This window comes from Oryctolagus cuniculus, chromosome 6, assembly GCF_051225735.1.
Source record: "Oryctolagus cuniculus isolate XC-2025 breed Fujian yellow rabbit chromosome 6, ASM5122573v1, whole genome shotgun sequence".
NCBI lineage: Eukaryota > Metazoa > Chordata > Mammalia > Lagomorpha > Leporidae > Oryctolagus > Oryctolagus cuniculus.
In genome coordinates this window covers 154,136,300-154,160,089 of record NC_142872.1, presented here as the reverse complement: position 1 = coordinate 154,160,089, position 23,790 = coordinate 154,136,300, and the positions used below count along the sequence as shown (strand labels likewise).

The 23,790-nt window shown below is 50.7% G+C and overlaps 1 long non-coding RNA gene across 45 annotated transcripts in view; it reads right to left on the bottom strand.

Annotated features, from left to right (window-relative positions):
• LOC103348133 (uncharacterized) overlaps positions 1-23,790 on the bottom strand; it is a 263,711-nt gene that overhangs the window by 1,948 nt on the left and 237,973 nt on the right. For 22 of the 45 annotated variants that reach the window (XR_011389549.2, XR_016235947.1, XR_011389554.2 and 19 more), the window contains one exon: positions 10,422-10,567. This is a non-coding gene — a long non-coding RNA (uncharacterized LOC103348133). Of the gene's footprint in view, positions 1-471; positions 1,433-5,683; positions 6,536-6,950; positions 7,236-8,562; positions 8,631-10,421; positions 10,568-23,790 lie in introns of those variants that run through there. The other 23 variants (XR_016235940.1, XR_016235937.1, XR_016235929.1 and 20 more) reach the window with 9 other exon arrangements.

The following is a 23,790-nucleotide window of genomic DNA, read 5'->3' as shown; positions in this document are numbered from 1 at the left end:
CGGACTGCACCGAGCCTCTCTACCTCCTGCCCTCCTGAGGCTCACCAATGGGTTCTCTGCTGTAGGCTGGGTGCATGGCCCCATGACCCAGGCGACCCTGTGCTCAGTGGGAGGCCCTGGCTCCACAGAGGAGCACAGTAGCAGCTGCTGGAAAGCAAATGGGCATGGGGGCCTCGTGACCTCAGGAGAAGATGTGACAGTGCAACAGGCAGCCGCCTCTTCCCTCAGTCACTGGCGCAGCCTGTGCACTACCAAGCCCCACCACCTTGTGTAATAAACAAGGGAGCAGTGTGTACACATACACAAGCTCTGTACACACGCCCCCTCTAGGGTCATCGGCTGTTCACCCTGGCATTGACTGCTGCCGGGAAGGGGAAGCCTGTGGGTTAGTAATGGAGGAGGGAAAGCAGGAGCAGAAACACAATGGTTGCCATAGCACCCATGTGACTGATCAACAGAGGAAGCTGTTACCTGCAGAAATACCGTTCCCGACAGGTGCTGGGCCCCGCCTGTCCCCAGCTGACACTCTACCTTGGAGTCACAGCATCGGGCCAGAGCTTTGGTGCTTTGCCCTTAGAAATTTCCTACTGCTCTCTGTCTCTGGGAGCCTGCAGGAAGCCCAAGAGGCAACGGGAATGGGTCTGAGTCTGCATGGCAAGAAAGATGGCTGTTTCCAAAAGGAGTCAGGCAGCTGTAATCCTCAGGGCAACCGACACATTTCCGTGCTGGCTCACCGCTTCCAAAATTCTTGCAAAGGGCTAATCAAACAGACTGAGGGGAGATCCTCGGACAGAGGAGGCAGCTGGGCTCAGAAGGTTGGCTAGATTTAGAAACCTGCTCTAGGAGACCATGTGGACTGCCGAGTCGTTGATCAGCTGCTGCTCCATTAAACCAACCCCAGTTCTGTTCAGGCACAGGGCAGACAGCAACGTGTAGAGGCAAGAACGGATCCTGCCCTTGCAGCAGCCAAGGCAATCCTGTCATCTCGGCCAGCGACTGGCCAGGAGGACACCTGGCCCAGTCTGGTTAATGAGACACAAGGGGGAAGTCTCCTGGGGATTTCTGGGGAAAATCTTCCCTACCAGGAGATCGAGAGTTGCAGCAGAAAGCCCACTGCTGAGAGGCTGATCCGGGGCCCGCCACAGCTGAGCTGTGAAACGCGTCCCCTCTGATATATCAGATACTACCAGGTGCTGGCGAGGATGTGGGGAAACAGAAACACTGAGCGTGGCTGGAGGGAGCATAAACGGCCACAGTCATTCTGGAAATCACTCTGGTAGGACTTGTGAAATGAAGCATGCGTGTGCGGTGACTCATCCACACAGTGTGTCCACACAGCTGAAACTCTCCCACAGTCCACGCGGGCACTCGTCACAGACCAGGTCACCCAGGATCCGTCAGCAGGGGACAAGACAGGTGAACAGGAGAGGACCTGCAGGAGGGGAGGGAAGAGGCAGCCCCCATCGGAACAGGGGTGCCCAGAACGTCAGCGCTAGATTATTCTGGCTTGATTATGATTTGAGCATGACACAATATAGCAATGTTGACAGGTGGTGGGACCTTTAAGATGTGGAGCAAATGGGAGGTAACTGGGGGTGGAGGAATTAAGGTGGCTCCTGGGAGCCCCTGCCTTAGCTCTCGGAAGAGGGTTGTTATCAAAAGAACAAGACTGGTCCCTCTCTGCTCTCCAGCCATGTGATCACTCCCTGTTGCAAGCACTCACTGTGTGATGCCATCTGCCAGGGTGCCTTCACCAGACTGGTACATCGCCCTGCCCTTGAACCTCCAGAAGTGCAAGCTAACCTAATCTCTTTTCTTTATAAGGCACCAAGCCCCAGGACTGTTTTTTTTTTTTTTTTCAAACAGACTAATACAGTGATCTAAAAAATATAGTGCTGACTAAGAAGAAAAGCCAGATTGAGATCTATAACAGAATCCCATGTGTCTACCTGCTTTCAAAACAGCTACCCAATCAGAACAAGAAAGGACTGCGTACCCACACAGAGCATGCAGCAGACACAGAGTAGATGCTGATGGGTGTGTGTGTGTGTGTGTGTGTGTGTGAAGGCACTGAGAATGGAAAGACCAGAAAAGGAAGTAAGGGATGGGTCTTGCAGAGACCATGACGTGCCCTGAATGGAGGAAGCCTTTGTAATAAAATACAGTAGAAAAAACACAACCAGATACAGAGTCGGGAAATCCAGGTGTGAGTGCTCCCATGATTCTCACTGGCTATGAGCCTTTCACAAACAACTTAGTGGAGCCTCAGTGCCGCATCTTTAAAAAGCAGGTGTGGGGGCCGGTGCTGTGGTGTAGCGGGTAAAGCTGCCGCCTGCAGTGCCAGCGTCCCATATGGACTCCTGTTGAAGCCCAGGTGCTCCACTTCTGATCCAGCTCTCTGCTATGGCCTGGGAAAGCAGTAGAAGTCCTCGGGCCCCTGCACCCATGTGGGAGACCCAGAAGAAACTCCTGGCTCCTGGCTTTGGATCGCCACAGCTCTGGCCATTGCGGCCAATGGGGGAGTGAACCAGCGGATGCAAGACCTCTCTCTCTCTCTCTGCCTCTTTTCTCTCTGTGTAACTCTGACTTTCAAATAAATAAATATTTTTTTTAAAAAAAAGGACAAGCAGGTGTGAAGAATGGCCCCAAAGAGCCCTCTTGTCAGCTCTGAGGTCACGTGTGGAGAGCCTGAAGGAACACAGCAACAGCCACAAGCTCTGGGGACTTGACTTCCTGGTCTGTAAAATGGGGATAATCCTATTACCCCCCCGCCCCAGCACAATCATGAGGTGTGAAGGAGACGTGGATGGGAGGGATATGAGGCACACTTACAGGACTGCTCGATACACAGGGCAGGAAAACAGAGTGACCTTCCTAAGCTCATACCCGTGTGCAGCCCTATGCCTCAGGCTCACCACTTGTCTGCGGTGTGAGGCCCGGGAGGCCCTAACCCCTGGAAGCACTGCCAGCCCTCTCTGCTGAGTGCGGCAGAAACGCCCCATGACATGTGACACGCAACATGCCTGGCTCCCACTGCCCTGCAATGAAGCACACACACCCCGTGACACATGACACACGACACACCTGGCTCCCGCTACCCTGCAGTGAAGCACACACACCCCATGACACGTGACACGCAACACACCTGGCTCCTGCTGCCCTGCAGTGAAGCACACACGCCCCATGACACGTGACACACAACACGCCTGGCTCCCGCTGCCCTGCAGTGAAGCACACACACCCCGTGACATGTGATACACGACACGCCTAGCTCCCACTGCCCTGTAGTGAAGCACACACACCCTGTGACACGTGACACGCGACACGCCTGGCTCCCGCTGCCCTGCAGTGAAGCACACAAACCCCGTGACACATGACACACGACGCCTGGCTCCCGCTGCCCTGTAGTGAAGCACACACACCCCGTGACACATGACACACGACGCCTGGCTCCCACTGCCCTGCAGTGAAGCACACACACCCCGTGACACATGACACACGACACACCTGGCTCCTGCTGCCCTGCAGTGAAGCCACTCTGGGAGCACACAAGGCCACGGGCATTCACAAAGAGATTTTTCTTTCCTTCTTTGGATGGGAATAATTTGAACTGAATAAGCAGGTTACAAAAAGGAGAAAGAACAAACCACCGTACTCCTGTTACCCCAAGTCGTAGATGCTTCGTTTTTCTCAGAACGACTAGTTTCTCTCTCTCTATGGATTTTCCATCGTCCCAGGCAGGACACAACACCCACGTGCCTGTCACATCCCAGATGGCACTGCTCTCGGAAGGGGCCACCTCTCTTCCACCAGGACTCCTCAGACATCTGGAAAGCTCCACAGAGCAGCAGTACCACGGACCCCTGGAGACCCTTCAATTTTGCCCCAAAATGCAGCCAGCTTCAAGAAACCCCTTCATACACAGCCCTCTCTTTGCCTAGAACACTTATCCTTCTCCTCCTCCTCCCCCTCCCTCCTCCTCCCCCTCCCCCTTCTTTCTCTATTTAAAAGCAAGATTTATTGAAGTCAGAGACGTCCTGTCAGAGCGGTAGAAAGAAGCCTAGCGCAAGACTTCTAAGTGAACTCCCCACACAGCGACACAGGCCAACCCAGACCTTAATATCTCCTAACAAATTCTTCCAGAAGGCTCATTTTCACTGCCACTAGCAATGGAGGCTTCCACTGGGCTCCCTACAAATCCTGACAGGAAACTCCAAAACCTATTTTTCTGCCATTGGGTAACTAGTCAGGAATGAGATGCCACGGGTGCTCTGTTCTGATGAGCTCCACTGTGACTCCCAGGGATCCAACTTCACAGATGCTTTCTTCTCCTCCTTGGAGATTGTCTATTTAAGAATGTGCACGAGGCCAGCACTGTGGCGTAGCGGGTATAGCTGCCGCCTGCAGTGACAGCATCCCATGTGGAGCCGGGTGCTCCACTTCTGATCCCACTCTCTGATATGGCCTGGGAACGCAGTAGAGGATGGCTCAAGTCCCCGGCCCCCTGCTCCCGCGTGGGAGACCCAGAAGCAGATCCTGGTTCCTGCCTTCAGATCAGCACAGCTCCAGCTGCTGCAGCCAACTGGGGAGTGAATCAGCGGATGGAAGACTTCTCTCTCTATGTAAGTCGGACTTTCAAATAAATAAAGGAATCTTTAAAAAAGAAGAACACACACATCTTTTTTTTAAAGGCTTTTATTTCAAAGGCAGAGTTAGAGAGAGGGAGACAAAGAGACAGACAGAGACAGAGCCAGAGCCAGAGAGAAAGAGAGAGAGAGATCTTCCATCCACTGGCACAAGGCTGAGCCAGTGACTGGGTCTCCCATGTGAGTGGCACGGCCCAAGGAGTTGGGCCATCTTCTGCTACTTTCCCATGCACATCAGCAGGGAACTGGATGGGAAGTGGAACTCGAACTGGTGTCATGTCTCATCCTGCACTGTAGGCCACTGTTTAACCTGCTATATCACAATGCTGGCCCCTACTCACACCTTCTTATTCTTCTTCTTAAGATTTATTTATTTAAGGCTGGGACCACGGCTCACTGGGCTAATCCTCCGCCTTGCGGCACCGGCACACCAGGTTCTAGTCCCGGTAGGGGCGCCGGATTCTGTCCCGGTTGCCCCTATTCCAGGCCAGCTCTCTGCTGTGGCCAGGGAGTGCAGTGGAGGATGGCCCAAGTGCTTGGGCCCTGCACCCCATGGGAGACCAGGAGAAGCACCTGGCTCCTGCCATCGGATCAGCGTGGTACGCCGGCCGCAGCGCACTGGCTGCGGCGGCCATTGGAGGGTGAACCAACAGCAAAAAAGGAAGACCTTTCTCTCTGTCTCTCTCTCACTGTCCACTCTGCCTGTCAAAAAAAAAAAAAAAAGATTTATTTATTTATTTATTTATTCTAAAGAGTTACAGAGACAAAGAGGAAGAGGGAGAGAGATACAGAGAGAGACAGAGAGATCTTCCATCTGCTGGTTTACTCCCCAGATGGCCACAATGGCCAGGGCTGGGCCAGGCCAAAGCCAGGAGCCAGGAGCTTCTTCCAAGTCTCCCATGTGGGTGGCAGGGGCCTAGGACTTGGGCCATCTTCACTGCTTTCCCAGGCCATAGCAGGGAGCTGGATTGGAAGTAGACAGCCAGGATATGAACCAGCACCCGTAAGGGATGCCAGGTCTCAGGCAGCCACCTTACCTGCTGTCGCTCCCCCTCTTCGTGGAGGAACGACACAGGACCCTGCGCTGTTCTTTCGTCTGCTCGGCCCTCCCCGGGTTTGCTGCTGGTTCTTCCCGGGTTGGCTACTGTCCCTTCCACCTCCGTGGAAGGGCAGTTCCCCCTGGCCACATTCCCCACTTCCGCAGGGGAGCAGCACACCGCCGGCCGGCTCTTCTCGGGGGCTGCACAGGTGTTCCTTCAGCTAGATGTTCCCCTTAGATGTTCCTGGTGCATGCCGTCTCTCTCCTCCTTTATAGTCCTCCTCCGCCAATCCCGACTCGGCTGCCCACACGCCGAGTACGCTGCTCTCCTCCAATCAGGAGCAAGTCCTACAGTTTATTAGCTGAACTGGAGGCAGCTGTGCGGAAGCTGTTTACTTCTCTCCCAGCGCCATATTGTGGGAGAGCAGATGCATAGAATAAGTCTTAATTCCAGTAACTCAGTCTAGTCCGGGCTGCTCCCCACACCTGCTACGCCACAACGCTGGCCCCCTCACATCTTCTTAAGGAGGCTCTTCTTAAAGAGGTTTTCAGCTCATAGAGAGGCCTCTTTCCCACAGACAGATCTGAACAGTGCCAGTCCTGAGACATGGGGGAAAACTGGGACTATGAGAAAGTTTGGGGGTAGAAGCCTAAAATCTCCCGAGAAGGAAGGAGAAACAGAGTAACAAATTGGAGCATTTGCATGGAAAACTGCAGTTACAATCCAAGGTCCACGGAAGACACATCCGTGCAGAGTGTGTGCACGTGCTGCTGGCACAGGGCAAAGGTCCACGGGAAAGAAGGCTGGAGACGCGGTTAGCTGAGACGATGCCTCTGGGGTTCAGGAACGCTGTACAGTACAGTGTAGAGATCACTTAATCATTATATATTATGTCAATGCAGACAGAGAGAGAGAGAGAGAGAGAATCAGAACCTTCCATCCACTGACTCACTCTCCAAATGCCTGCAACAGCCAGGGCTGGGCCCAACCAAACCCAGGAGTCGGGAATTAAAATGTGTTGATTTCCAAAAAGATAAACAAAAATTTACTTTCAAATAAGACAAACACAAGGAGGTGAGTCTGAGAACAGGAAAATAAGAGGCATGTCGAGAGTGGAAAGGAACGGAAGGCTAAGTAAGGACGTAAGGCAGTAGAAAAGCTCCTCTCATCCTTTAACCCCTCCCCGGGGCATCCCTTAGGGCCAAGGATGCAGGCAAGTTCCTTCTGTGTAGGAGGAAGCCCCTCCCCTCCCCCTCCTACTCACTCCTGGCTCCAGCTGTGCAGCCCCCAGGCCCTCCAGCAGCTGGGCCTCCACTGAGCACTCCCTCTGGCCTCTCTGTCAGGCTCATTCCCACACTTCCCCGGGAAGCCCCTCACGCAGACAGGCTGCTGGATCACATCCCGCCAGGATTCCTCCGTGTTCCTCATCCCGAATTTCAGGACAGCGATGGTCGCGCCAGGCTGGCTCCACACCGACCTGCAGCTGCGAAGGGCAGCATTTCAGAAAGCAGCGACTCACTTGCAGGATGCCAGCAAGGAGAAGAAGGGCCTGGGGATGAGAGGCAGAATGGGCTGAACAAAAAAGAGAGGGAGGGTGGCCCCTAGATGACACCGCTTCGGTTTTCCCCACACTGCCAATCCAGCTGATTCTTGAAAAACGTATTTCTTAAGTGCCTGGTATCACCAAGACACCGTGGTGAGGAATTGCAAAACCAAGGCCATTCCTTGAGTGTATAACCTAGCTAGGGAGTCAAGACTTCAACATGAGGAATGTCAGATAACTACAAAGGAATGAAGTAAGATAATAAAACTAGTCCGTTGGCGCCGACACTGTGGTATAGTGGCTAAAGCCACTGCCTGCAGAGCCAGCATCCCATATCAGCACCGGTTCGAGTCCTGGCTGTTCCACTTCTGATCCACTTCCCTGCTAATGCTCCTGGGAAAGCAGCGGAGGCCAGTCCAAGTGCTTGGGCCTCTGCCTCGATGTGGGAGATTTGGAAGAGGCTCCTGGCTCCCAGCCATGGCTGTTGTGGCCAGGAGAGAGCCAGTAGATGGAAGATTTCCTGTTCTCTGCCTCTCTCTCTCTCTCTCTCTAACTCTGCCTTTCAACTGAATAAATCAATCTTTAAAAAAAAAAAAACTGTCAAGGATGTGTCGAGTGGGGGCCTTGCGTTGTGTGGACTCAGGGCCACCCTGGCTGCAGAAAAAAGTCCTCTGAGAGCCCAACTTGAAGGAGGGTCATCAGACTATGGGGTTGTGAAGGGGCATCCCAGGGATTGGGGTGGAAGGGAAGGCTGCACGTTCAGGGGCTGGCAAGGAGCCTAGGAGGCTGGAATAGGAAGGGGTCAAAATTTTGAGGATCCTGAAAGCCAGGCAGGGGAGTCAGAGCTGGGAAAGATAGCATAAAGCAGCAGCCAGTGACAGTCTGAGGCAGGCTTCAGGAGAGACAAGACAAAGAAGCCAGTGAGGAAGTTCATCCAACAGCTACCAGTAGGGGTAGAAGCACTTGACACTAGAGCTGCCACATCCCACCTGTGAGCACCATGGCCCCACCTGTCCATCCAAGCACACTGTCCCGCAGAGCCCAGATGGGACCTAGAATTCTTTCCCACTCAGGGATCAAGGGAGCGCCTACCAATCCACCCAGGGAGATGGTTCCACCGTTTCCTTTGCAGGTGGCATCAGTCAGGAGTAGTGATGTTATGCTACCTTAACAATATCCCCAAGTTTCCATGGTTTAAAGCAGCAGAGAAAGACAAATTGCTCTCTCAGATCAGGGCCAAGCAGAGACTGCACTCAGTGGCAGCACCAGGGCAGCTTTGATATCTGTTGGGCATCAGGACCGATGAGAAAGAGACCTCTGGAGGGGCACTCACTAGCACAGAAGGGATGCTTCAGTTGGCCAGGATTCGCCACAGTGGGCCAAGAAGCGGCATCTGACTCTCTGGGAAACAGAAAAGAGGCAGGATAAAGGAATGGTTTAAGTACAACACCTTCCTTGGCACCTGGAATTTATTATTCATTCATCCCACTAATATAAGAATGTATCGTATGATGGCATACCCTACACCCAGCCATTCCCCCTCTTATTATGTACTCTTCTACTTTCTTTGTAGTATTTGGCACTACCTGAAATGCTGTATAACTTATGAATCTGTTGTCTTTTATGGCCTGTCTCCCAGACTAGGATATAAAATCCATATCTGCCTGGTTTGCAGTGCTGGGCACACAGTAGGTACTCAGCAGATGTCTGTCAAGTAAGTGAATAAAAACATTCAGTGAGGTCAAGTGTGTCTTCAGTTTATTCACTGCTATACGCCAACATGCACAATGTCCAGCACACTGTCGGAATTCACTGAGCTGCTGAGAAATCAGCCAGCTCTTCATGCCTCAGCAGCTCTTCCTCTGCAGGGATGCAGAGTGAAATTGCAATGCTGGTTAGCAGTTTCAAACCCGAAGGTGGTCACCCGAGGACCACCCTTCTTCCCCCTGCATCCCCCAGGGCTCAGGAACCAGGGTCAGGCCAGCCTAAGGACAGAGACACCAAAGGAGACGGAAGCCAAAGTAAAAGAGAGATGAAGAAGAAACTAGGGCAAGGGACCAGCCCAGGGGCACTCCTGCACACACAGGCCAGCTGAAGTCACAGGCGCCCGTCTGACCTCTCCAGGAACATGCTGCGTGAGGCTCTGGGTGCTGAGTCAGTGCCCTCTGGGCCTCACTTTCGCTGATGACAGAGTCTGGGCACCAGAGAAGGGCATCTCGAAAGGTCCTCCCAGATCTAAAGTCCTAGGAACGAGAAAGCACCCAGGGCCATTTCCCAAGTAGGGCCCATGGGTTAGGATTTTTTCCAAGGCTTTCCTGAGCCTCACATACATCAGATACATCAAACACACTCATATCCTACATTAAAAATGATTCCTATATAACTGCAAAAGTTAAGCTTCACTGGAGAAGTTGACGCAAATTCTATAAATACGTGCAAGTAATTCCATCTTGCGGCTTTGTTTTCATATTCTTCAACTAATCATTTCATATGTTAGTTCTCAAAAATGAGTCTGTGGATGCTTGAAATGCAGATAGGTCCAGGCACTGTTTATACTGACTATTAATTAGTCCAACAGATCTATCTGAGAAGTTTGGTAAAAATGTCACTTGCTGGGCCATACTCCAGTCAGTACCAGCAAGAAAAAGCTGGTAGGGCTGGGGACAGGAATCCACTTATATATATATATATATATTTTTTTTTTTTTTTTTGAAAGTCCAACTGAGAGAGAGAGAGAGATCTTCCATCTACCAGTTCACTCCCCACTGGGCCAGGCTGAAGCCAGGAGCCTGGAGCTTCACTCACGGCTCACACATGGGCTTAAGCTCTTGGGCCATCTTCCACTGCCTTTCCCAGGCCATTAGCAGGGAGCTGGATTGGAAGTAGAGCAGCCGAGACACAAATCAGCACCCAGGAATCCCCATTTTAGCAGGGTTCCCAGAAGATCCAGTTTGTAAACTGAAGTTTGAGAACCACTACACCAGAAGGGAGCCAGGAAAGGGACTGGGGGGTGGGGTGGGGAGAGGAGCACTTTAGGAGGAAGTAAGGTTAGCTGCAAAGGTGACCAAAGAAGGGAGATGAAACAGATGACGGCACAAGGCTCACGTTCTGCATGTGTGCTAAGGCACTTCCGCCTGCGTGGGCCATGTGTGTTCCAACAGGGTAAACACCCTTTTCAAAAGTGGCACTCACCCTCATTCACCCTTCCTCCAGCTCCAGAACACAGTATTCACGCTGGATCTCCGAGTACCTCGGCTATGGTGATGTTGTAGAAGGGCTAGCTTTCCGACACATCACTGGGCACAGCACTTGCAGACTGAAGCCACCACTGCCAAGGACTGCAGGAAGAGAAAGAGCGCGGTCACCCAGGAGTTGGCCTGCGAACAGTGCCACTCCCGGCAGCAGCAGATGTGAGTGGCATCAGGAGGCAGTCTTCGCTCATCCGTGTGGAGGGAGGCTTCTTTCACGCCTTTGGATTGATAGATAAAATTGCATGCATTTACCTTGAACAACATGAGGTTTTGAAATATACGTACACGGTGCAATGACTAAATCAAGCTAATTAATACATGCATCATCTCACACAGTCATCATTTTTGTGGTGAGAACACTTTAGATCCACCTGCTTAGCATTTTAAGAATATAATTCATCATAAACTACAGTCACCCTGTTGGACAAAGATCTCCCAAACTGATTCCTCGGATCTAACTGAAATTGTGTATCCTTGGACCATCAAGAGCAGACTCCTCCCTCACCCCCTGCAGCCCAGGGCCTGGTAACCAGCATTCCACTTTCTATTCCTAGGAGGTCACCTTCCTTCCTTCTTTCTTTCTTTCTTTCTTTCTTTGAAGATTTATTTATTTGAAAGTTAGAGTTACACAGAAAGAGAAGGAGAGGTCGGGGCGGGGGATTGTAGGGGGGAGAGGGAGAGGGAAAGAGAGAGGAGAAAGGTCTTTCATCCACTGGTTCACTACCCAGATGGCCCCAACAGCCAGAGCTGTGCTAATCCGAAGCCAGGAGCCAGGAGCCTCCTCTGGGTCTCCCACATGAGTGCAGGGACCCAAGGATTTGTGCCATCTTCTACTGCTTTCCCAGACCATAGCAGAGAGCTAGATTGGAAGTGGAGCAACCGGGACTTGAACAGGCGCCCGAATGGGATGCCAGCATACAGGCGGCGGCTTTACTCACTATGCCACAGTGCTGGCCCCTGTCACTTTCTTTAGATGCTACATTGAATGGTATCATGTGAAATTTGGCTTTCTGGGCCTGGTTTGAGCCACAAACACACAGTGTTGTGCGTGTGCATACACACACACGTGCACATTCCAAATGCTGTGGGCACGTCTATTTGAGCTTCTGCCATGGGTAGAGGTACAGCCCAGCAATCGAAGTCACCCAGGCTCTACTGCTGAGTGCTATTTCCCAAGGTACCAGGAAGGTGCCAGGCTAAAAGGCCAGTTGGAAAAGAGGGATGTCTCACATCAACCCACCAGGGGAAGGGTTCTCTACCCCATTCTTGCCACCAAGATCTGTGACTGGCCCCGGGCCTAGCTAAGCCCAAGGTCCACTTGTGAATCATGCAGTGTTGCCTGAAATCTTTAAGCTTCATGCAGAGGGAGGGGGTGAAAGAGGGTCTGTTCTAAGCAGAGGAGAGCCTAAGGAAGCTGATATCACAGAGAACCACCAAAACAACTCCTTAACTCACAAGCAGTAAGTTGTCATTAGAACGCATTTCTCAGGTGATCAATAAGAAAGAGTGGCCAGGGGTTGTAGTACAAAATCACCCCCCCATGCTGTTTTCTTGCTTCTATCCTTGTTTCCAGCTAAAGATCTATGTTTTCTAGCCTACAAATAAAATGATACATTTTTTTTCAATTTTATAAAAAGAAATTATGCAACATTGATTTTAAAAAAACACATGGATTAAATAGTGATGCTTGCTTAGCCCTAACTGTGGGAGAATTCATCTCCCACCCACCCCTTTCTTTGCAGGTTCTAAGGGGGAAGAGAGAAATTCTCTTGCTTCCTTTTTATTTGTTTCCTGTTCTCATTTGTCCTGTGCCACCAGCATCTTTAGGAAGGGTGACAAGTGTTCTCTCCAAAGGCTGCGTTCTTGTGGATGATGTGGCCTTGAGAAACACACTAAAAATACCGAGTTGGTTTCCTCCTCCTCAAAGATGAAAATGAGAAATAGGTTGTACAGCAATTCAGAGAAAACACTAAGGAAAAAAAAATTGATCCTGATGCCAAGGGGCAGTGAGGCGCCACTAGACAGAGGGCCCGCCCCCACCATGGGGGAGGGGCACTGAGAGCCCTCAGCACCCCTTCCAGGCATCCACAGCCTCCCCCCCTCCCGTTAACGAGGCTCCCCATCGAGAGGCAGTTAATCACCTCAATTAAGAGCCTTTTACTCTTGGCCTTGCCTGCCAGGCCCAGGCCCTGCGCCCAAGGAAAGGCGGGCAGGATAAGCAGCTGGTCCTGACATGAGATAATTAAAATATATAGATTTGTGCTTTTTCCCTCTCCACCTTTTACTTTCTTTTTTAATGTGTGTGTATTTTTTTATGTTGAAGTGTGGGCATAACAGTGACATGTTAAATTTTAAATGATGAGCATAAATGACAAGATCAGGCAACTCCAGCAGGAACACGGTGGGTACTTGGGGCATCATCTGGGGGTTCCTCAAAAGGCTATACACTCAGTGACAACCCCACCCGTGGATATGAAATGTCCACAGTGTCCACTCAAGACCAGAGAAGACACACAGCCCCGCTAGAACCTGTCCACGGACCCTCTGAGTGGCAGATTCACAGCAGCCAAACACGTGAGCAACTTAGCAGCTGTCAGCTGCGGAATGAACAAATAAACTAGGGCGAATCCATGCGGTGGGACGGTTCTCGAGCGGAAAGCGATGCAGCCCTCAACCTGTCAGAATGTGGGCGGTCCCTGAAATCATCCCAGCAAGAGGGAGAAAGGCCAGTCTCACAGGACACATGCTGCGCGATTCACCCGTGTGAAATGTCTGCAGCAGGTACCTCCACGCTGCCCAACACCCAGGGTGGAAGGGAGCCGGGCGCCACAGCTAAAGGTGGAGGCTTTCTTTGTAAGGCAATGGAAACGCTCCAAGGTGGGCAGATTGATTGACAGGTGAGTGACATTCTAACAAAGCGCTGAAAAAAACAGAGTGCACCGAGTGGAGGTGAAGATGCAGCAACTTGGAGCTCTGCCTGAAGAAGCGCTTGTTGCGGTGGCCCAGGGCTCCCGCAGGAACACGGTGGGTACCTGGGGAACCGTCTGCGGGTTTCCCAAAAGGCTACACACTCAGTGACAACCCCGCCCTTGGGTATGAAATGTCCACAGTGTCCACTCAAGACCAGAGAAGAAGTGAGGGAGGCCTGGGGTTTGCTGCCTGTCCCGGGAGTCCTTGCCCTGTGTGCAGAGACTGAACGCCCACCTTCCAGGAACTGTTCCTCACACTCAGTACTCACTCCACAAACGTGCACTGCGCCTGTTTTAGCAGAAAGCACAATGCATCTGCTCCTCAGTCGCTCTCTCCTCTCTAAGTGTGTTGAATGCCTCCTGGGCCTGGGCCAGCGTCTAGCTCAGGAGATTGTACAGAGAACAGTGAGAAAAGCTCATTCTGAGAGCAGACCAATGACACTGTGGGTCACCGGCCCTAGTTCTGTGCCCTGCTTCTGCACTTATCAGAGGGCTTCCCTCTGCACCCTGCCCTCCTCACCTGTGAAGACCAACAACCTGGCCTGCAGCCAAACAGCTGACAGCCCTATGGCTCTGGGAAGCAAACCCCACACTCACACACCGTGTGGGATCTAGGCAATTTCTTTACTGCCGGTAGCTCCCTCCCTCCTGCACCACCTAGGATTAAATGACTTTATACCTTTTTTTAAAATTGATTCATTTATTTAAAAGTCAGAGTTATAGGGAGAGAAGGAGAGGCAGAGGGAGAGAGACAGAGAGAGAGGTCTTTCATCTGCTGGTTCATTTCCCAGATGGCCACAATGGCCAGAGCTGCGCCGATCCAAAGCCAGGAGCCAGGAGCTTCTTCCTGGTCTCCCATGTAGGTACAGGGGCCCAAGCACTTGGGCCATCTTCTACTGCTTTCCCAGGACATAGCAGAGAGCAGGATAGGAAGTGGAGCAGCCAGGTCTCGAACCAGCACCCATATGGGATGCCAGCACTGCAGCCGGCGGCTTAATCCGCTACGCCACAGCGCCAGACCCAACTTCACACCTTTAACCAAGGGAACAGCAAACTTTCTCTATAAAGGGTCAGGGAATGCGTATCCTGGCCATGTGGCCCATGTGGTCTGTGCTGAAGCCACTCATCTCTGCCCTTTTTTTGTAAAAGCAGCCACAGACAAAGGTTAAAAATAGGGATGCTGTATGCCAATCAAATCTTATCAACACTGGAATTCCCATTTCTACTTCATGTGACTTCCACGTATCACCAAATAGTCTCTTTTGATTTCTCTCTTGACCACGTAAAAATATAAAAACCAATCTCAGCTACACAAAGCAGCAGGTGGGCTGGATGGCGCCATGAGCCACAGCTTGGTCAGCATTGGGAACAGTGCCCAACACAGACTGAACCTTCAGCCCTCTAACAAGGGCTGAGCCTGTACCATGTATGAGCTCTGCCTTTTCTGTGACACATCTCATTTAAACTTCAAGTAATTGTGTGAGGCAGGAGGGGAGGGATTAACCCAATTCTCAAATGACTGACAGCAAAGACTCAGGCAAGCACATCACGTGGAATCACAGCACATCCACGTCCTTCTGACGTGAGCCCTTGTTTGTGACCATCATAAGATGCCACACCAGCCACTGGGACACAGCAAGAAATGGACCCACTCAGGCTCAGCTCCTAACAAACAAAACAAGTCATCACTGGATCAACGTAAGATGTGTGTTACAGACAGCAAGGGCTGCAAGGAGGGAGAAGAGGGCAGGACGCAGGGAGGGAGGCCCTCTGAAGAACATGTGCACTCAGGACAGCTTTGTGTCTGGTGCTGTGCCAAGTGCCAAAGAGAGGGGGCTGGAGAGGCAAGCACAGCCCAGGACCTGCTGCAGAGGCCGGAGGAGACGGGCGTCTCTCCTGCTGGGGTGGAAACCTGGATCCAACTTCCCAAAGAGGAGTTAGGCAACCACAATAGCCCACACAGCCTTTGATTTGGCCATTCTCTCTCTTTTCTTTTTAAAGATTTATTTATTTTTTATTTGAAAGTCAGAGTTTCACAGAGAGAGAAGGAGAGGCAGAGACAGAGAGAGGTCTTCCTTCCATCCATTGGTTCACTCCCCAACTGACCACAAAGACCAGAGCTGTGCCCATCCAAAACCAGGAGCCAGGTCTCCCACATGGGTGCAGGGGCCCAAGGACCCGGGCCATCTTCTACTGCTTCTCCAGGCCACAGCAGAGAGCTGGATCAGAAGTGGAGCAGCCAGGTCTCAAACCAGCACCCATATGGGATGCCAGCACTGCAGGTGGCGGCTCTGGCATTCTCTTTTATGAGACTATATCCTAATAAAAAAGGAAAATATATGTGCAAGGATTTTATTCCACTCAAGTACTGGTTACAATGGTGCCAAAATGAGTGTGTCTTACAGGTCTACCCCCAAAATTTAGAGAAATTCCAAGGGCTTTGTCACAGATGCCTGAACAACGGTGAAGATGGGGGCCGTGCAATAAAACCGTGACGTGGCAGAGGGAACCAAGTTGCAGGGGAGAGTTATTTATCGTGTATTTAGTAAAAGAGCTATCTACTGGCCGGCGCTGTGGTGCAGGAGGTTAATCCTCCACCTGGGGCACCAGCATCCAATATGGGCGCCAACTCTAGTTCCAGCTGCTCCACCTCTGATCCAGCTCTCTGCTATGGCCTGGGAAAGCAGTAGAAGATGGCCCAAGTCCTTGGGCCCCTGCACCCACGTGGAAGACTGGGAGGAAGCTCCTGGCTTTGAATTGGTGCAGCTCTGGCCGTTGCAGCCATTTGGGGAGTGAACCAACGGAAGGAAGACCTTTCTCTCTGTCTCTTCTGCTCACTGTCTGTAACTCTACCTCTCAAATAAATAAATAAAAATATAAAAAAAGAGCTATCTACAAACCATCCTACCATTCTGTTACACACACACACACACACACACACAGACACGTATGCATTGGTTCATTTAATTAGTTGCCTCTGAATGACAACATAGTGGTTTAAGCTTTTCCTAGAAGATGTACTCACGATTTTGTAGTAAGAGAACAAGCAAAATTGGTGCCCACACAGCAGTTCAGCACTCCTGAAGTGGTGGGACTGGTCAAGTGGAATCACCATCTATTAATTTATCTAATACATCCTTAGGAAGGATCTGCTGCAAGCTAGGGACAGGGTTATCCATGGGACAGCCAAGGCAGTAGAGACAGACAGCTCCCTGCTGATAGGGAGGCCGGCCAGGTGAATGCGTGTGTGGCACAGGTGTCCTGTGCTATCTGCAGAAGGGACCAGCAGCTCGCGGCCTGGGATGACACTCCACACACACAGGGCCAATGAACAAGCTAACAGAAGGGCTGCAGGCACTCGTTACGACACTGGTGTGGTGACTGGAAGCTGGGCCCACGGTGCCTTCCTCACCCACAGAGTGGCCAGCTCTCAAGGTGCTGTGAGGAGGAGCTGAGGTTCTGGGAGGGATTTGCACAGGGAAAGGCCCTGCGTGCACACTGGGGAGATTCTGAACCCCTCTCTACAAAGGCTGACAACCTGGAATTTAAATCACGATGGGTGCCAAAGCACACGAAAGAAAGCATGTTTACAAAGCGAGAGGCTGCACAGAGGGCGGCAGTGGGTGGCAGGCATCCAGGTCACCGCGCCTCCGAGGGGTGCACAGCTTACAGTGTGCCTCCCAACATGGCCAGTGCCGGCAGCTCCCGCCTTCCTGGCACGTATTTGTAAGTCCAAGGACAAGCTGTACATCTGAAATTGGATAAAATGTCTCTGCGACAGTTTGTTCACATGTGTTAAAGGGAGAACTCAGGACCCACAGCCTTGACAACACATCTTACCTATCTGGCCTCAGGCTTAGCAGAAAGAGAAAATGCTTGCCAGGTCCACGGACGAGGGTTGAAGCCTGGCTGGGTGCCCGTTTGTCGGTTATTGATTATCTCATGGCTACAGGATAACAGTATCTTCCCTGCAGGGTTAACACGAGCACTGTATGCATACTGTATAGATGCTTAATAAGGGGCAGTTGTTTTTCCTTAGTGGGAACTAATGAAGCACCCAGAAGCTGCCCCTTGGGGGAAATCAGCTCATTAGGAAAGGGAGGGGGCCCATGGTGAGGCAAAGAGTCCTTGTGTTCCCAGTGATGTGGGAAACTAAATGAGACAGAAAATCCAAATATGAATTTAGTCCCATGTTTTGCATCCTCTGAGACTGGGGCTGTGCATGAGCTGGATACATCAGGCTTTTCTGGGAAGGGAAAAGAGATTAACTGGGGAGAGATGGAGGCACTGCTGGGAGCAGTATGAGCAGCCAGGAGCACAACAGCTTGGTGTCCACCAGAATCACTCCCCGAGGAACTGGCAACTACGAGAGTACCTCGAAAAGTACATGCATGGAAAGCCAAGACTCTGTGACAAAAAAAATATCCTACACGGAGGATCTCTGTGAGACCTCAGAGGAAAGAAAGGGTCATCAAAGAAGGAGACACTCTTCTCTGAAGGGAGGAGAGAACATCCACTTTGCTTATGGCCGTGTCCAAATACTGACGGAGTCTATGGTCACAAAAGGCCTCCATAGCCCTGGCAGTTCATGACAAGAGCCTTGGGTGATCACTCACACCATAAAAAAGAGTGTTAATTGTTAAAGGAACAACAGTAGTCACTGTGCACTTGCTCCCCACGTAGGACCTCTGTCCCTATTGAATTGTAACATGAGACTCAACTGCAAATTCTCTCCCCAAACTGTCCTCTATATGTTGTGTGTGTGCGTGGGTGCAAATTGTTGAAGTCTATGATTCGCATGGAGTTGATCCTCGGTATATAAAGCCATACTAAAAATGAACCATAATGAAGAAGGAGATGGGAAAGGGAATGGGAGGTGGGATGGGAGCCAGGGGTGGGGGGTATTGGGGAAAGAGGCACTATATTCCTAAAGTTGTATTTATGCAAAAATGCATTCATTAAATAAAAATTTTAAAAAAAGTTCATGTGTGTGGCCTGCCAGTTAAGACACTCATCCACTACATACTACTACACATACTACATAAGAGTGCCTGATTCAGCTCCTGACTCCAGCTTCCTATTAATAAAGACCATTGGAGGCAAGAGGAGTGGCTTAAATAGTTGGGTTCCTATCACCAACATGAGAGACCTGGATTGAGTTCCCAGCTCCTGGCTTTAGTCCCTCTGCTGTTGCAGGCACTTGAGGAGTGAACCAGTGGGTGAGAATAGTCTCCTTTCCCTCCCTCCCTCCCCCTTAAATTAATATTTTTTAAGTTCATAAAAATTGAATTAAAAGATAATATCCTGATTCAAAAGAATTTTTTAAATCTATGCATTTTTTCATAAAATGCATTTTTCATGAACTTTTTGAAGACCCATAATACTATGACTCTAGTCTAGCTTTTGAATTCAACAGGTCTAGGAAGGGCCCAGGAGAAAAGCACATGTTACAAGACCCACTGTTAGACTTCTGATGCCTCCCAAGGGTAGACTTGGAACCACCAGTGTAGTAGAGAAGGCACTGAGTGTCAGTTCAAGGGCCTCCCTCGAGACACCTATAAACTTTCACTTTCACCTGCTGGGGACTCAGCTGTCATTCCACAAAGAAAGGTGGGCTAACTGCCCCATGATGGGACACCTCATGGAAAGTCAGAGGCCTCCATAGACAAAACACTGACTTCCCACTGCATGCAGTCACACACTGACTCCAAATGTTTCCATGTGCAGCAGAAGAACCACGCAGTAGAGCTCAGCCAACCTACAGAGAAACTAAATTGATGTTGTCTTAAGCCACTACAATTTATGGTGGTTTGCTGTACACCAATTACAATTTTATAATAACCAACATTATTTGTTGAGTACTTTTCCAGGTACTGCATTAAGTGTTTTATACACATTGTGCTGTCTAGTCTTTATTGCCACCCACTTAGTAGGTATTAGTCACTATTATTCCCTTTTTGTTGATGGAGAAATTGAAGCCCAGTGAAGTTAAATAACCATCCTAGGCATTGGCAGTTCTTGGATGTGTACCTTAATCTGTTTCATTTTAAGGCCTGCATGAATTATTAATCAGAGTTCTCCAGGGAGAACCAATAGGACGTGTGTGTGTATGTGTGTGTGTGTGTGTGTGTGTGTGTATACATGCATGCTCTGAGCTCTGCAGGACAGGCAGCAGGCTGGAGATCCAGGGAAGCAGAGATGTTGCATGTCTGGTCTGAAGACAGAGCTGGTTCTGGAACACGAAACTTCTTCCCTGAGGGACTGATTCCTGTTTCCTCTTAATACCTTACACTGATTGGACAAGACCCACCTACACTATGAAAGGTAATCAGCTTTACTCAAAGTATACTGATTTATCTAGACTGGTGTGAGCCAGTCCTGGGTATCACAGGTACCATGGACTTGCCATGATGATACCTGAAGTTAACTTCACATAGCATTTCCTGCACTCTGTAGCACGTATCCTTGCCAACCTGGACCCAGCAAGCTCAGTCCCAGCCATAATTCACATTTAACAAAACAAATGGGACACATGGTCAGAGTCTGTCAAATTAAACAATGCACTGCCCAAAGCACATGGCAACAGGCTACTGGCAACACTGAAATCATCAAGGAATGAACCCTGAGGACACAGAGAACAAGCCCAGGTCAAACGATCATCAGTGTCTTGGTGAGCAGGGGACAGGCACCGAGGAGGGCAGAGTTAGGAAATCCTGGTTGGTTCAGGAGCTGGCTCTCCCCCTCAACCCCCTGTGTGGTCCTGGGTCAGACCTCTCTCTGAGCCTCAGTTCTCCCTGTGCACTTGGGGGTCTGCAAAGGACAGTCACGTTCTCCGCAGGATTCTCAACACAAGTCATTGCCATAGCACCTCCATTTCCCTGGCAATGAGGTGCAGGGAACCACACTTTGCTACTTTAAAAAACTGGGATGCAGAGGGTACCATCTACTTTCCGGGGACAACACAGAAGATGAAATCGCAAAGGCATGAGAGCCCCTCCCACCAGGCCCTTCCCCTCCCAGAGGTCAGCCTTCCCCTGTTCTCTGCTGTCACACATGGTTGTTCCTTCAGCATTTGCAGACATCACTCCCTCCCTCTGCCTCTGAGTAAATTCCACAGTCCCCCAGCAGCTGCTCTCTGCAGAACCCAGGCTGGCGAGAGGTTATCACTCTCACTGGAGTTGTGTTTTCTTGCCCCCATTAACGCCAGCTGTTTCCTTCAACGTGGCATCGACCAGGCCAGGAAGTTTCTCTTTCCCTGTAATCCATTGTCTGCGGGAAGATCAGAGGGCCCTGCAGGATGCAAGGACGGAACCGGCTGGGCACGGGGAGATATGGGCCAGCCATCTTGGTCGCCCACATAGTTTGCAGTGCTGGTGAGGCCATTCTTGCAGAAGGACTATAGGCCCTTTCTGATAATTAATCAGGTGTACTATCCTCAAAACAGAGACTCTGCTCTGCACCAAAGCCAGCCAGGAAGCTTACATCACTCCCTTCTTATAGACCTACTGCCTCCAGCTCACTCAAGGATGAGGGATGGAACCAGTGTCCCAGGCACTACCTCTCCAGCAAAACAAAGTCTGTGTCAAGTCCCATGTGGTCATCAGGTAGAACAACCTCTCATTCTCATCTCACAGAAAACAAAAGCTCAGTCCGATGATAACATCAACATGTATACAGCATTCACTGCTCCTGAGGCCCTGTTCTAAGTGCCTGGCATAGGCTGGCAACAGGCAGAATAACGGCCCTCAGAGGTGGGTGCACCCCGATCTCTGAAAGCTGAGAACATGTTAGGATACACAGCAAAGGTAGACTGAGGTTCTGGAAGGAAATGAAGCTGCTAACTTGCTGACCTTAAAACAAGGAGATTATTCTGATTATTTATGTGGTGGTCCCAAAGGAATCATAAAGGCCTTTAAAAATGGAAAAGGGAGCAGAACAGAGAGTCAACCAGAAAAGATGCCATTAGAGAAGAAAGGCACATAGGGATGCTTTGTTGCCAGCCAAGAAGATGGAGGAAGAGGACCATGAGCCAAGAGCTGTAAGCCATGGACTTGGTCATCATTTGCTACAGAAGCAACAGAAAACTAATACACAAGTCAACTCAGTTCTTATGACAATGCCATGAGGTGGCACTTTAATCCACTGAGGCCACAAGGATGCTGTCTAACACCACCCCGCCCCGCCCCAAGACTCAGTGCCACATGATGGTAAGTACTTACTCCTTTCCTCCATGTTTGCCAGTCAGCTAGGGGCCAGCTGCCAGAATCAGGCTATGTAAGGCTGGCTCTATGTTAGGCATTAATTCTGAATCCGCTTCACACCCTCCTCCTCTTCGCATCAGAGGCTACTGAAGGTGTGTCCTCATGACAAAAGGGACCGAAGAAAACAAACTCAAGTCCATCCACACATCCCACCCCCACTTCCATGATACTGCTGACAACATCTCACGGATCACTACAAGCAACATGGCCAAGACTGCAGTCCAACAGTGAACAAGTGTCATCCTAGCCAGGTGGGGGTCATGGCAAAGGTCTGGCCAAGACTGCAGTCCAACAGTGAACAAGTATCATCCTAGCCAGGTGGGGGTCATGGCAAAGGTCTGGCCAAGACTGCAGTCCAACAGTGAACAAGTGTCATCCTAGCCAGGTGGGGGTCATGGCAAAGGTCTGATTAGACGATTTCACTGCAGGAGTGGAGCACTGGACCCGGCAGTTCAATCTACCAAGACAGGCACTAATGTCGGTGACCCATCTTACGGATGAGGAAACCAGGACAGAAGCATGAAGAACTTCAGCCATGATCACGCTGCTGATAAAGAAGGAAGCCAGGATCAGAAGTCAGCCTGGCTTCTGAGCAGGGGTCAAGGACTTACAACTGCCATTGAGTGCACCAAGTTTCCACTGACCACCACTGCCTGTGAGCAACCAGGGGCAGCACTAGGGGATGCACTGATACTGAGGAGTAAAAGCAAAGGCGGTCACCAGTCAAGGGGCAGCCAAGTTGAGCGGTTCCTCTCCAGCCCAGGAGAGGAGAGGCTTCCCTCTCCAGCCCAGGCCTAGAAGCAAGAAGACTCCGTGGCTCTCCAGGAACGATGAATACAGCGCGTCCCGTATCCAGGATGCGCCAGTCATGCATGGCTGCTGCAGGGCCAAATGTTGCCTCCCACTGACTCTGCGAGCTGATCTGCTGCTAGGGCAAGCCAATTTACAACAAGCCGGAATTTCCGTCCCTTTGAAAACAAGAGGCTGTTTATTTACAGGCCAGAATGAGGTAAGCAGTGATGAAAAGTCCAGAGACAAAACGGCATGCAAATAAGATGGAGAAAAAGGAAGCAAGGAATCGGGCAAATTACAGTGACATCATGCTCAGAACTAAACACTACAAAGACGTTTCAATTCAGCACACCTAGTGGGGGTTTCCTAGAAAGGGTCAGAAAGCCAAACCAAGGACTCTGAGCCTGCTTGAGGTCTCCTAAAAAGGTCACAGGGCAGGAAGGTCATGGGCAAGAAGTGACAGTGCCTCCCTGTGACAAAGCAGCCAGCATTCAAAAACAGGACACTCACAGGGCCAGCAGGAACACGGGCCCTTCCATCATGCGGCAGGGGCCTGGGGTGGGGGTCGGAGGGTGCGGGGGGCGGGCATTGCCTGTGAGGCAAGTCTGTGGAAACTGCAACGTAAGGGAATGTCTCACAGATAAAGCTGTGAGAAAGGCGAGCCCATTTCTTCCGAGTCCTAGATCAACTGAGTCCTGCCCCTTCTCCTGTCAACCCAGTCACACCCTCCCCCTCCCTTTCAGTCACCTTCACCTGAAAGCAGGTGTGAGGTCACCTAACCTACAAATGAGAGGGGTGGTGCTTAGCCCAGTGGTTAGGACACTGGATGGCACGGTCATGTCCAACATCAGAGTCCCTGGGTTTGACTCCCGGTTTCAGCTTCCCGTCCCAGCCTCCTGCTCATACAGACCCTGGGAGGCAGCAAATGATTACTCAAATAGTTGAGTTCCAACTCTCCCATAGGAAACCTGGACTGTATTCCAAGCTACTGGCTTTGGCCTGGCCTAAGCCCAACTGTTGCGAACATTTGGTGAGTGAACCGACAAAAGGGAGCGCTCCGTTTCTGTATCTCAAACAAATAAAAAAGTAGTTTTTTAAATGTAAAATAAAAAATGAAAACCCCTCCAAGAGGGCAAATGATACTTTTGAAAATACACTATGAGCCAGCAGCTCAAGTCAGATTTTCCTTAACGATCTTGCACTGCTCCAATTTAAGAAAACCAAAGTTCGAGGAAGTTAGTTTTCTCATAGTTACCCAGGTAGTGAATGGGTGGACCCAGATTTCAAT